Raw genomic sequence first — 12,797 nt, forward strand, 5'->3', positions numbered from 1 at the left:
AACATCTCTTGTTTCAGCTTCTGCCCATTGTCTCCCATCCTCCCTCCATGTCACTGAAGAACCCAGCTCCACCTTCTTACTGGCCTCCCCATAGGTGCTGGGGGGCTGCAGCTGGGTCCCCCTGAAGCCACATCTGCCCCAGGCTGAACCAGACCCCGTGCTTTAGCTTCTCCGTACCGGGCAAGTGATGCAAGACATGGATTCCGTATGCGTAAGGTCCGCTGTCTGGGGTAAAGTATTCAGGTTGCATGTTGCTATCTGCGTGCTAGTGACTTAGGTTTAGAATTTTTAATAAAAACTCCAGATTAAGTTCTGGCATTATTATTATCATTAGCAAGACATTCTGTTGCTTCTGTGAAGTGGGGTTTTCCCTTCACTGTGTTTCAGATGCCCCTGTAGATAGCCTGCAGTCGTTCACATATATAAAAGCTGTGATGAAACCTTGAAGAATTTTTCTGATTAGAAATATAAATAAGAACTGCTGGGTTTGACAAGGAATATATTAAATGTGAACAATGTTTAGTCACAGCGTGGTTCCTGGGGAAATTTGAGATGTCATTGTCTTTACACACTTAGTGGGATGTTTCTTTTTGTTGTGATGGTTGTTAGTATTTTTGTTCTGTGTTGCTTATTGAACGACCTGCTTTGAATATGCTCATAACCTCTTCTTTTTCATGCCATTTTAATATATTTTTGGATATCCAGTGCCTGTGAAATGCCTTATGAGGAAATATCTTTTTCTGCTTATTTTTATACAGAAGAATACTTTTGTCAACATCAAGATGCAGTCAGTTTAATTCAAATAGGGTTCCCACAGGAGAACAGAAAGAAATTCTTCCTTTGAGGAGTTGTGGACTTGATGAACCCAGTATATCTTCTGATTTTTAGGCTTCTTACAAAAATTTTAGTTCTAGGAAAAATTGATGCTAGGAGGTGGTAAGTGGAGGATTTTATTCAGCAGGGCCCAGTACTAGCACAACTTTTCATGTGACAGGGAAATGTTTTCCCTTTACAAATGCATATGCTATAAAACAATAATATGAAAGAAGTGTACCTTTGTATTTCACATGAGAAATGGTTGCCAATCTGAGGTGTAATCTCAATGACAAAAGTTTGTTTCATTCACTGGCAAAATTCTCATTAGTTCGCATGGTGCAGGATTAAGGCATGAATGATGACCAAGAGCGTGGTTATGTTTAAATAAATGGTTAAGAAAATCATTTATTGCTAAAAAAAAAAACCCAAACCCCACAAAAAAAGAAAAGGGAACAGATATAAGAGAGATAGTAGCCTAGGAGGCCTTTTAAAAAATAATTGTCAGAATGCAAAATTAGCATCTCGCTTCTGTCTAAAAGGCAGTCCCCATGTATCATAAATGCTTGAAGCTAAGCCTCGCGTGCCCCTGGCTATTAGGGATGAGGAGGATGACTTGCTTGCAGGCCACCGCTGCCTTTCCCGTCACGGCAGCGTTACCCAGAAGCCCCACGCTTTGCTGTGCGACCCTCCCGCTGAACTCCTCAAGCTCAGTTTCTGCTGAGCTGGCGAGGGCAGAGGTGGGTGGTCCCTCTCCCAGGGCACCGGCACTACTGCTGCTGCCCTACAACAGGACTTCATCATTCTAACACGATGGCCGGGTTTTGCTTCTCGTCCTCCTAAGTGACGGAGTTGCTATAAATATTCTGTTACGTCCACGGTGGTGTCTGTGATTTGCTGCTACAGAAGGGACTCTTTAAGGCAAAATGACGATACCATTTTGATCTACTTTTTATTTCAAATTGCTTACTGTGGTCTTTTACAGGAGCATGCCAAATCACCTTCAAAAATACTAATCAATGCCTAGACAGGTGTATTTTAATTTGAAAAATATTCAGTTTTATGCCGGAGTGATTCCATTCAGATCAATGCAGTTCCATTGAATAAACTGTCATAGTCTACAAATGAATGAAACTCGTAAGTGAAGATACGTAGTTGTTGATTATCAACTTACATCCTAGGATTTTGGGGTGGAATGGCATTCAGAGAACAGGCTCTGATTTTGATGTGTAATCAGGTCCATCGTTCCTAAGATTTGTTTTCAGCTGATTAATTTGTTTTCATCAACATTATTAACCAGTTTTCTTTTATGTTTTCTTCTTTGAAAGAGTTGGGCTTTAGGAATTTTTTTGTGTGTTATTTTAATGAACTTAATTATCCCTCTCATTATTTTTCATAGGATTTTCATATCATAGAGAAGCAATGTTACAGAAATAGTACAAGAATTGCAAAGTCACATGCTTAATCATTAGGTCTGATGGGGAGGGCAAAATTGTGAACAATACAAACACCTTCAATTTATTAATTGACTATTTTCCATTTACGCACCAAAATGGTAGGGAGCATTTGGATAAAGCCTGTGTGGTTGTGTAATTAAAGACTGATCTTATCACAAGTATATAAAGCTTGTACAGACACAATTACATCTGGCACATGTAACTTCTGTGAGTTGTCTTGGCAATGCTAATAGTATTGTATGTTCCAGGACAGATGTTCCATAGCGTGAGCAGATTCTGCCTTTTTCTTTCACTTTTCCAGCCACCAGTCAGAGGTTTTTTCCCACCTTCTGTGCACATGCTCTGTAGATAATGCACATCTTTCTTCTTTCCTCCTCAGATTTCTCCCTTTAACCCAGCTTTTGTCCCTTCTATGTCCGTACAGAGAGCTAAATCTAGCTGCCATCATGGGGATGGGAGAGAAAGCGGGTGTTGAGCATACAGAAGAGATTCTTTCTGGGATTACTTGGAGCTGAAGCAATTACGGGCAGTAAAGATTGATTTTTGCTCCATATTCCCTGAGCCAAAGCATGTTCAGCCACTCTTATGTGGGAATAGTATATGTGCAATCTGCTTAGTGCTTCATCAAGGTTATGAAGGCAGGTGGTCGGAGAGTGCTAAAATTCAAAGGTATGTGAGAATTTGAAAAGGCTTGTAATTTGGGCAAATTAGGATACATTTTTGCAGGGATGGCTGGAGCTGTGCTTCTTGCCAAATTTATAACTCTGAAGTTCCTATTTGTTCATTCACGCATTGAGAAAAAAGGGAAGAAGCAGCCAATCTAAAATTAAGACTCTTTGCATCACAAATAGCTTGTAGATGGATAGACAAAGTATAATTTTATTTCCATTGGCTTGTTAAAGCATTGCTTGCAGTAAATCATAAGCTTGTTTATATTTCTTCACTATTTGTAGCTCTTTATCAGAGAGTTTCTTTACTAGCTCCTTTTATCTTTCTGTGGTTGAGCAATTATACATCATTCCAGGCCTTGACAGCCCTTAGTTACCATAAAAGAATTGTTTGTAGGAATCAAGTTTTCATTGAAACAAATCCTAACAGAATTGCACTTTATAGCTCACCAGTCTGTCTTGACGTTTTAGCAGCCTCTTTTACCTTAGGCTGGCTGAACTGAAAAGAGAGACCAGGCTATAATTCTTCTTACTTTGAGGGTTCCTTGAATGTTTATGCAATTAGAAGTTTTCAGTGAGGTGTTTGGATGTTTAACTTGAGCATGACAGTGGTTGGAATTCAAAATGGTTGATCCTATGCAGCTTTCATGAAAAGAATTCACTGATGGTGAATGGACTTTATCAGAGAAGGTAGTCAAAGCAGTGCATTTTTTCAAGATGTTCATGTTTCATGTAACACTGGGAGCACAGAGGCTGCAAGAAGGAGGATCACAAAAGTAACTGCCACTGCAGGGAAATCTCCGTTCATATTCAGGACATTGCCTAATTTGACTTCCTTGAAAATCCTGCACTTTTGGGTAGTAAGCATCCCACATTGCTGCCTGGTGTTCGTTGGTCAGCTGTCCGTCTTTCTGTGTGGTGAGCTATTTTTCATCGTACAACATAGCAAAATATATCATTTGGTGCCAAAAAGTTAGTATTACTTTAACCTTATTACCATGTCTATGTTTGTTTCTTACTGAATTTGAGCTGTTCTGTTGTTTTGTTCTAGTCTTTTTATTATTATTAGGATTATTACTAGATTTGTTACTATTAACTGATTGAAATGTTTACTGTCATTATTGGTGAATACTCTGAATTTATAAACAGCATACTAAAAATTCCACTAAAATAAAGGAATTAATTATGAGATCATGTGTAGAACCCTCACAAGAAACGGATATGTAGTCCCCATTTCGTCAGGTTTGTGGAAGCCTTGAACACATTAAAAAAGTCTGTCTTCATCTAGCTTGATTTCTATAGAGTGAGTTTCCACCTCACAGCAGAAATTCATGTTACTCCTCGAGTATGTAGCCTTGCATTTTGATCTGTATAGTAATAGTAATCTAACTGTTTCCAGTCTTCAGCCAGCTCACTTTCTTTTAAGATATTCTGATTCCATTCTAATGGTCTTTCCCAAACATGAGTCATTGGTAAACTCTGTAAGCACTATTGTGGTTTTGCTGCCAAACTCATCGCTGAAAATACTAAAGAATTAGACTTAGTCTTTGAGGAACTCTGACCGTCCTCCCTATTTATATCAGCATTTAGGGAAGCTCCTTTATGAAAGTAGCCCTGGTTTTGACTTCTCTACCTGCACAGTAACTTGCTTGTGGGTCATTTCAGTGGTAGATAGTGGGACAACTTTCTGAGTTAGGTACTGCTCGGTGTGAAAGTGGCAGAATTTGTCATGTATTACTTCATAGAGAAGTATTACATTTAATACCACTGGTATAATTTTTTAACCAAGCGATTGTCTGTTTGGAGACACTTAGGGAAACAAGGGAAATTAGATGAAGGTATGAAACCATTGTGAATGTGCCAAAGTATATTCAAGTCTTTTGTGAAAGCAGGCATTCAGAAACTGCAGATGGTTGTGGCTCTGGGAGGAATAACCACATGATCTAAAGCCATGTTCTATTTGTACAAGAACTCTGTTGGCAAGATGGATGCACATACATCTTGCACCCAGTTCTTCACTCCTTATATCTTGTCAGCACCTCCATAGATACCAGCCATCATCCTGTTTCTGGAATTTTTTAAGCATTAATTTGTTTCAGCAGGTTATGCTAGATTTCTTTTTTTTTATTTTTTATTCAAGGAACAATTAAATATAGGAGTTAACATTTCCCCCAGAACTGAGTTCTTACATGTGCTCATATGTTTTTTTGTTTTATTACAATTCCCAGTTGGAAGAGTAATTAATTTGTAAGGTTCTGATTGTATCTTGAGTTGGAAGATATCTGAACTTGTATATAATTTTATAAATACAGCGAGAAATTCTTATGACTTTTAAGTAACATAGCACATTCCTTGCTAATAATACAGAACAGTTTTTCATAAAATCATACAGCCAAAGAACAGGCCAGGCTAGAAGAGACTTTGAAAGATTGTCTGGTCTAACCTTTCATGGGAAAGGGAGCCGACATGACATGTATCTAGCATTCTGTCCCATCGCATCTTGAAAATCTCCAGTGATGAGGACTCTTACCATGTCCCTGAGGAAGTTGTTCCAGTGAATTATTAGTCTCACTGTAAAAAATTTATTTCTTATATCAAGATGAAACCTATCCCAGTACAACTTGTATCCATTGCCCCTTATCTTCTCCATATGGCTCCTTGTGAAGAGAGCCTCTTGTAGCCACCTGTCCTAGTTTCAGCCAGGCTAGAGTTAATTTTCTTCACAGAAGCTAGTGTGAGGCTATGTTTTGGATTTGGGATGAGAAAATGTTGATAACATGCTGATGTTTTGAGTTGTTGCTAAATAGTCAAGGACAGTCCAGCTTCTCGTGCTGGCCTGCCCGCGAGCAGGCTGGGGGTGCCTGGGAATCTGGGAGGGGACACAGCCGGGACAGCTGACCCAGGCTGGCCAAAGGGGTATCCCATACCATATAACATCATGCTCAATATATAAAGTTGGGACAAAGAAGAAGGAAGGGGTGGGGGGACGTTCAGAGTGATGGCGTTTGTCTTCCCAATAAACCATTATGCGTGATGGAGCCCGGCTTCCCTGGAGATGGCTGAACACCTGCCTGCCCATGGGGAGTGGGGAATGAATTCCTTGTTTTGCTTTGCTTGCGTGCGCGGCTTTTGCTTTCCCTATTAAACTGTCTTTATCCCAAACCTTGAATTTCCTCACTTTTACCCTACTGATTCTCTCCCCCATCCCACTGCGGGGGAGTGAGCAAGTGTCTGCGTGGTGCTTAGTTGCCGGCTGGGGCTAAACTATGACACCATCCTTTAAGTGCTTAGCTCTTTCATTTACTTCTAATACGGAACCTATTGAATTCAAAGTAACTGAATATGTTACTAAAGAATTCATAATTTAATGCTAAATGTATTTAAAATTATCATGCCTACAAGCTTTCAAAAACAGTAATTGCATTCTTTCCCTTAGGCAGACTTTCACAGAGCTTCGTGTCTACAATATGTGTAACTATAGTAAAATGATCTCAAGGGTAAAACTGGGTAAGACTTTCCAGAGAATAAATAGAGTTTTCTACATATTTGTAAACCTTTAGTAAACCATTGTCATTTCACTGAGCTTAAGTATAAACAGAACTGAGAGATGATTGTAGAATGTCTTTTCACTTTTCACAGAATCATGATCTAGGTTTTGGTTTTCTGCACAGATTTATGTATAAATTACAGATGCTGCACCCTTACATCCTGATTTAATCTCTTGGACAGCATATGCCTCGTATGTTTCCATTAGCTTTGATTTATTTCAGTAGATTCTGAGCTCTTTTATGGCTGTGTCAAATTTTCTCCACTGCTTTTAGGCTGCTGAACTCACTGTAGGCATAGAAAAATAATAATCTTACGATTGGTAGTAGAAATTTGCTCCCTGCGGCGCATTTGGTGCAGTGCATTTAAGTTTCTGTGCGTTATTAAATAGAAACATTAAACATTCAAATTCAAATATTCTTGCAGAAAGTCTCTTCAGGTTGTAGTGCTTAATGTTGTGAACAGTCCTATTAACGTCACATAACATTAGCAAATCTACTGAAAATCAATGTTACAGTAATTTGCCTACCTGACCTGGCTGGTTTCAGGAAAACAAAACTTTCCACTGTTTTAGGAGCTCATGTAAGTGCCACACAGTGAGCAAAAGATGGAATTGGAGCCTATGCTTTCAGTTTTCAAGCATATGCTACCTTCAATCTGATCTCATAGATATTTTTGTATAACTGCATGTTAAGTACCCTTCTTGACTGTAGAATGACTACTTAAAGCCCTAAACTAACACTGATAGATAGATCCACTGACCTGGATAGATTTCAACATTTTTAAAGACCTTCTTTAAATGATTTGATGTGAGTACTGCTTGTCTTTAAGACTTGTGTTAAAAATTAAAGATTTCTCTCTGATCAGTTGTATCGGGCTGTTTTCACCTTGTGTATTGGTCCAGAAAAAGATATGTGCCTGTGAACACTAAGTTCACTGTCACCCATGCCAGACTGGTGAATTGAGACATGTGTAGAGCAATGAATCCTTAACCTTTCAGAAGGCACTGAAGCCATTGCACATAATCATCTCAAATGTTGAGTATCCTGATTTTAGTTAATATCTTCTTCAGAATACTGTTTTTAAAAGTGAAGAATTAAATGAGCTCATAAAAGTAAAGAATTAAATGAGCTCATAATAGTTTTCTAATAGGTGTTCTTTTAATTTCTGACTGTATTCAGTTGAGTCCAGATACTATGAAAGTGAGTAATATATTTACAGCCACATGGAGCTTAAGACAACAGGTAGTGGAGATGATGAGAATAATGGTAGCGCAGGAGCACAGGCAGAAATGAGTAAACACAAGATGCAAATACATGCACTGATTAGTTCTGAATACATTCTGCTTCTGCATGTGGAAAAGAACAAATTGCAGCCCATCCAGGCAAAATATGGAGCAGAACAATTTAATCACAGTTCTCTTCTTCAGTTACTCAAAACACAAGTGTGCTGCAAGGACTGGGCACAGAAAAGAGGCACAAAGTCATAAAAATGACATTTTGGGCACATCTTCCAATCCACTGCTGAAATCATGCTGTTCTCATTAGTTTCTCCAAATGCTGAGGGAAGCCCTTCTGATCAACATGAAGAGCAGTCACAGGCAATACAGTTACGTCCAGATGCCGTCCTGGCTTCTACGGATCAAGATTATATCGGTGCACCGTGCTCTGTTCATGCTCTGTTCCTTCCTGTGAAAACCAGAGCACAGGAAAGGCGGGGGGATAATGTGTGCCTGGATGGAGCAGGAACATTTGACCTCTGCGTATGGGAATATGGGCACAACAGGGCACGACCTTAGATTTAAGGACTGGAAGTCTCCCAAGTCCCCACAGTATAAACATATTCTGTGATAGCCTAAGTGCTGCTGTCAGGTGGGGCCAACAGCCCGAGGCAAAGCACACACTCTCTGGCGCTGGCTGAGCTTTTGTATATTATTCTAACCAGTGGCTGGATACACACCTTCTCTGTCTTGGAAGTGAAGGGAATAAATAAGAAATGTGTAAACTCAAAATACCTATGTTGTAAATACACAGCGTGCCGATTGCTGTCCAGCTGCACGCTGCACAGCAGGAGGTATTTCTGCAGCTGTGAGGCTGCTTCTCTGCACTTCAGTTTCCTGTAACTACTCCACCAATATGCAGGGTTTTTTCTCTACTTCCACACTTCCAAATGACATAAAACTTCTGCCCCCCAAACCACCGTACCAGAGGTTACCTCTAGACTGAGCAGTGGTATACGCCGGTGCGAACCCCAGACAGTCCAGAGCCAGTCTCCAACATTTTCCCTAGTAGGGGTTTGGCCAAGGATGACTGGTTGCCTTCTAGCCCTTGTGCATGGATTTCCTTTCTGCAGAAACTGATGGGGAGCAGGCTGGTGCTCGATGGTGGAGCAGGCTATGGCTGGCGTGTGCACGTAGATCTCAAAGCCTGGATATTTAGATAACAGAACTTTTAGTGGGGCTGTCTCACTGGCTCTGATAAAGCACATTCAATAAAGGCATATATCCAAAAGCCACACTTTGACAAATACTTTCTCCTCAAAATACAAAAAATCGAAACTCCTAAATGCATGAGCCAAGTAAAAATATATTCCCATTCTTTGTATCAGTACTGCTAAGTCTTGTTGTCAACTGCATTGCAGTGGCTGTCGAAATAAATTTTTTGCTCTTTCTGATTTTGCTCCCACTGCCCATAGCTCCCTCATTCTTTTTTTTCTTCTTAAAGTGTTATATTTTTATATATATAACATATATAATATGTTATAGTGTTACTATTAAACTTAGCAACTTACAAACAATATATTAGCTTTAGAGCTACCACCAAAGTTTTTTGTTTGTTGTTTTTTTTTTTAAAAGCAAAACTGTCCTGTCATTGCCCCGTAAAAAAACATTAGCTGGAGACTTGAAGGAAAAGAAAAAGGATGCTGAAAATGAGGAGCCGTGAGTAACTTGCATTGAATTTCACTAAAGGAACAAAACAAGTCTACACAATATTAGGTCACTAGGAATCAATCAAGATGCGTTGATTAGACATGTGTGAACTCGGCCCTGTCGTGTCTCACTCTGCGCGTGAGACTCCTCCTCGCGTTGCCTTGCAGCAGAACCCTGTATTTGCAACCCTGCGCTGTAGCTGCCTTCCCACCACGCCATCCCCAAGCGCTTGAGGCAAGAGGTGCTCCGTGTCTGATCCTGCTGCTGCACAGCCCACACCTGTGGCACATGGAGCTCTGCAGCTGAGGAGGGGCTGCTTAGGAAGCCTGTTTCTAGAAAACCTCTGCTAGAAAGCATGCCACTACTCTCTGCCTCTTGATGTGTATGTGTGACATGCATGATGCAATTCATTATAATATGTATGCAAGATTGATACTTCATCAGCATAGTCATAGCTGTCTGAAGATACATGGTTGGTTTTGTTCATCTTTCAAAATAATTTCTTCTAAATGTTTTTAAGTAAGTACATCCAATTACATTTGTCTTTTTTCCCTAATCAACCTAAAAATGCAATCTATTGGTGGTGCTTTACTAGAGAAAAGGTTTTTAAAACATGAAAATATTTCCAGCCAATTAAAGGAAGACTTTTGATTAAAAAAACCCAAACATGCTTGCAACATTTCTTTCAGATGCAAAATGATCTTGTCAGAGTAATTGTGTTTTACAGAAACAGAAATTCGAATTCAACTTCTATAATGATACATTTATTGTAATAGCATAATAAAAGCGGGCCTTTTATTCTTATTTCAATAGTGTGTACTACTCTGTTGGCCCCTGTGGGTGAACAACATATGAATCGCCATACATCGTGTTTCATAACTGCCTTCGTTTTACCAGAGCAAAACAAATTCTGTTCAAATGCTCTGGTGCTCTGATTTAATGAAGTAGAAAGTACTGCATATTATCAGCGTATGTTTCAGGCCGGTCTAGGTGCACTCCAGAAATTCTGTGCGTCCTTACGTATCTTTCATCCTTCTTATACAACAGTTCAAATATATTATTAAAAGCTAAGTGGCCTACATGTCTGTTCAGATTCATTGCTTGCTGTTTCTTCCACTTCACTGTTTCAGTTGCAAAGCTGAAGGACATCCGTGTCTAAACAGAGGATGCAGTGAGGAACCCAAGCGGTTGCTTTTAAAAGCTGCTTTGCTTTATGTGTATGACAACCTAGAGAAGGGCTATGCCATTCAGCCATTGTTGTGCTTACTGAGCAGGATATTGTTGCAAAAGCACTGGTGAGAAGACTGCATCGCTTTTTGCAGCCACGCATCTTGCTGCTTTAGCATATCGGCAGCATAGTTGGGTTGTCCCAGTCTCTGGATGAATTATTCAGGCTCTTGACATCAGAGGTTTCCACCAGCGGATTGGCTGGTGCTCGGGTAGTAAAATCTTTCCACAGGAAAACAGTGGAGAAGGATGATGGCAGTGAGACCAGCAGAACTGCTACTTCCAGTACAGCTGGCTTTGTCTGGCGGCTGCATCTCTGCAAGAGCACAGAAAGATGTTTTTAAGGTTTGGCTTCATGTGAATTCTCCGTTAAGAGCAGGTGGAGGGATTTGTGTAAGGGGCCTGCATTTCCAGTGAAGGAAAAAAATCAGATTGCTCCTGAAAAATTACTTCTGGCTGTGTTCTAAAGAAACACCGCACACTATACGAGACAGGAGTAGCAGCCGCAGCAGCAGCCGCAGCAGCAGCCGCAGCAGCAGCAGGGCTTATGGCTCGCTACAAAGGTGCTGGTGGCAGAAATATTGCACCGTTAAATCTGCTTCCTGGGTTCTTCCAGTACCGGCAAGGTAAGTGGTGCAGACAAGAAGGAGCTGACAGTCCGTGCAAGTGGGGAGCGTGTAAGAAACTATATGGCACATGCGTCTTACGGTTATAGATAAATAGTACCTTCTGGGAAGAATTTACATCAGTTCAATGAGTTTCCAGGGAAATTTGTAAAAAGTGTATTTATCGTGGAATTTGTAAAATCAGTCCACTGATTTTAGATGTTCAGACATAAGTTTTACAGTGGTAAAACCTGTTCCTTTTAAACCTGTACAAAATAAGTGCTATAAAAAAGGAAACTTTATCATTAATAATACGCTCTTTATGATCCCCATTAATAGTTATTAATAGGGCTCATAAAGGATATATTGCTCACATAGATTCCTTTGAAACAGATTATTTTGAAATGCTATTTTTGCTGTTTGTTGATATGACTGGAACTGAGTATGTCTTCTGTGGGTATACGTTTAGAAGCCGGGAGCTGGTTTTCTGATTTCCAGTTGCTGTCAGAAGGCTGCTTCTTATATTGTCAGGATGCACTGGAACTGCAAATTAGGGAATCATTTTCACTCACTTCTTTGATTGGAAGTGACTTCTAAACACCCAATTCTTTTCTTTTGGCATGCCGTTGCTGTATTGGGGTTGCTGGGGAATTTTAAGTTATAGAGGTGTGAGTGAAGCCAGAGGTGGACTTGCTTCTGTACGGGCTTGTTCTCTGTCCCCACACCTCACACACAACCCAATTCAAGTGTACAAGTACTTCCACTGAAATTATTTGGGCTACCTGTGTATGTAATTGCTTGTCAGAGCAGAACGGACATTTACTGTATGTCACAAGGGAAATATCTTGTTCATGGTTAGAAACCATACAGTGAGAAAATTGTTTTCCAGAATGTAGAAACAGTTATCACATATAAAGAGACCCCTTGCCAAAAATAGTCAATATTGAATGAAACACAATGCAGCATTTTGAGTGATATTTTTCATAACTTGCCTGCCAGTGCAACAAGTAGATTCTGAGAATGTAATGAATGCTTTTGAAATTATGTATATCAGCCTGAAACATTTGTACAACACAATGAAATAAAAGAAAAAGAAGGTAAAGAATGCAAAATTAGCATGAAGTGTGCTGGAGAGATATGTATCTTTTTTTTCTCTGGTATTTCTTATATGTGAGGTATTGCTTATATGTAAAGAAAATATAAAATCCCTGAGTCATAATGCACAAATACTGTTTGTGAGCTCATATGTGGTCAGGGAGCCATCATTGTCCTGCTTAAGATAACATTTTGGCTGATGAGTTTTGTGACATGATTTGTATCTTCATGTACCCTCATTGTGGAGCAGCGTTATGTGAGTGTAAATCAGGGAGCAGATTAGTAGTAGTGTGTCAGACTTATTGGTTATCTATTCTAGAGCTTTAAAGGGGGTTAAATAATATTCCCTTTTAGTTTTACAGATGTGCAAGAGATCAAATCACTATTCAGTGCTGCACAAATCAGTAGCAAAGGCAGTATCTAAAATTAGATTTTCCATTTGTAGGTTCTGGGACGT

This window comes from Phaethon aethereus, assembly GCF_964289735.1.
Source record: "Phaethon aethereus genome assembly, chromosome: 3".
NCBI lineage: Eukaryota > Metazoa > Chordata > Aves > Phaethontiformes > Phaethontidae > Phaethon > Phaethon aethereus.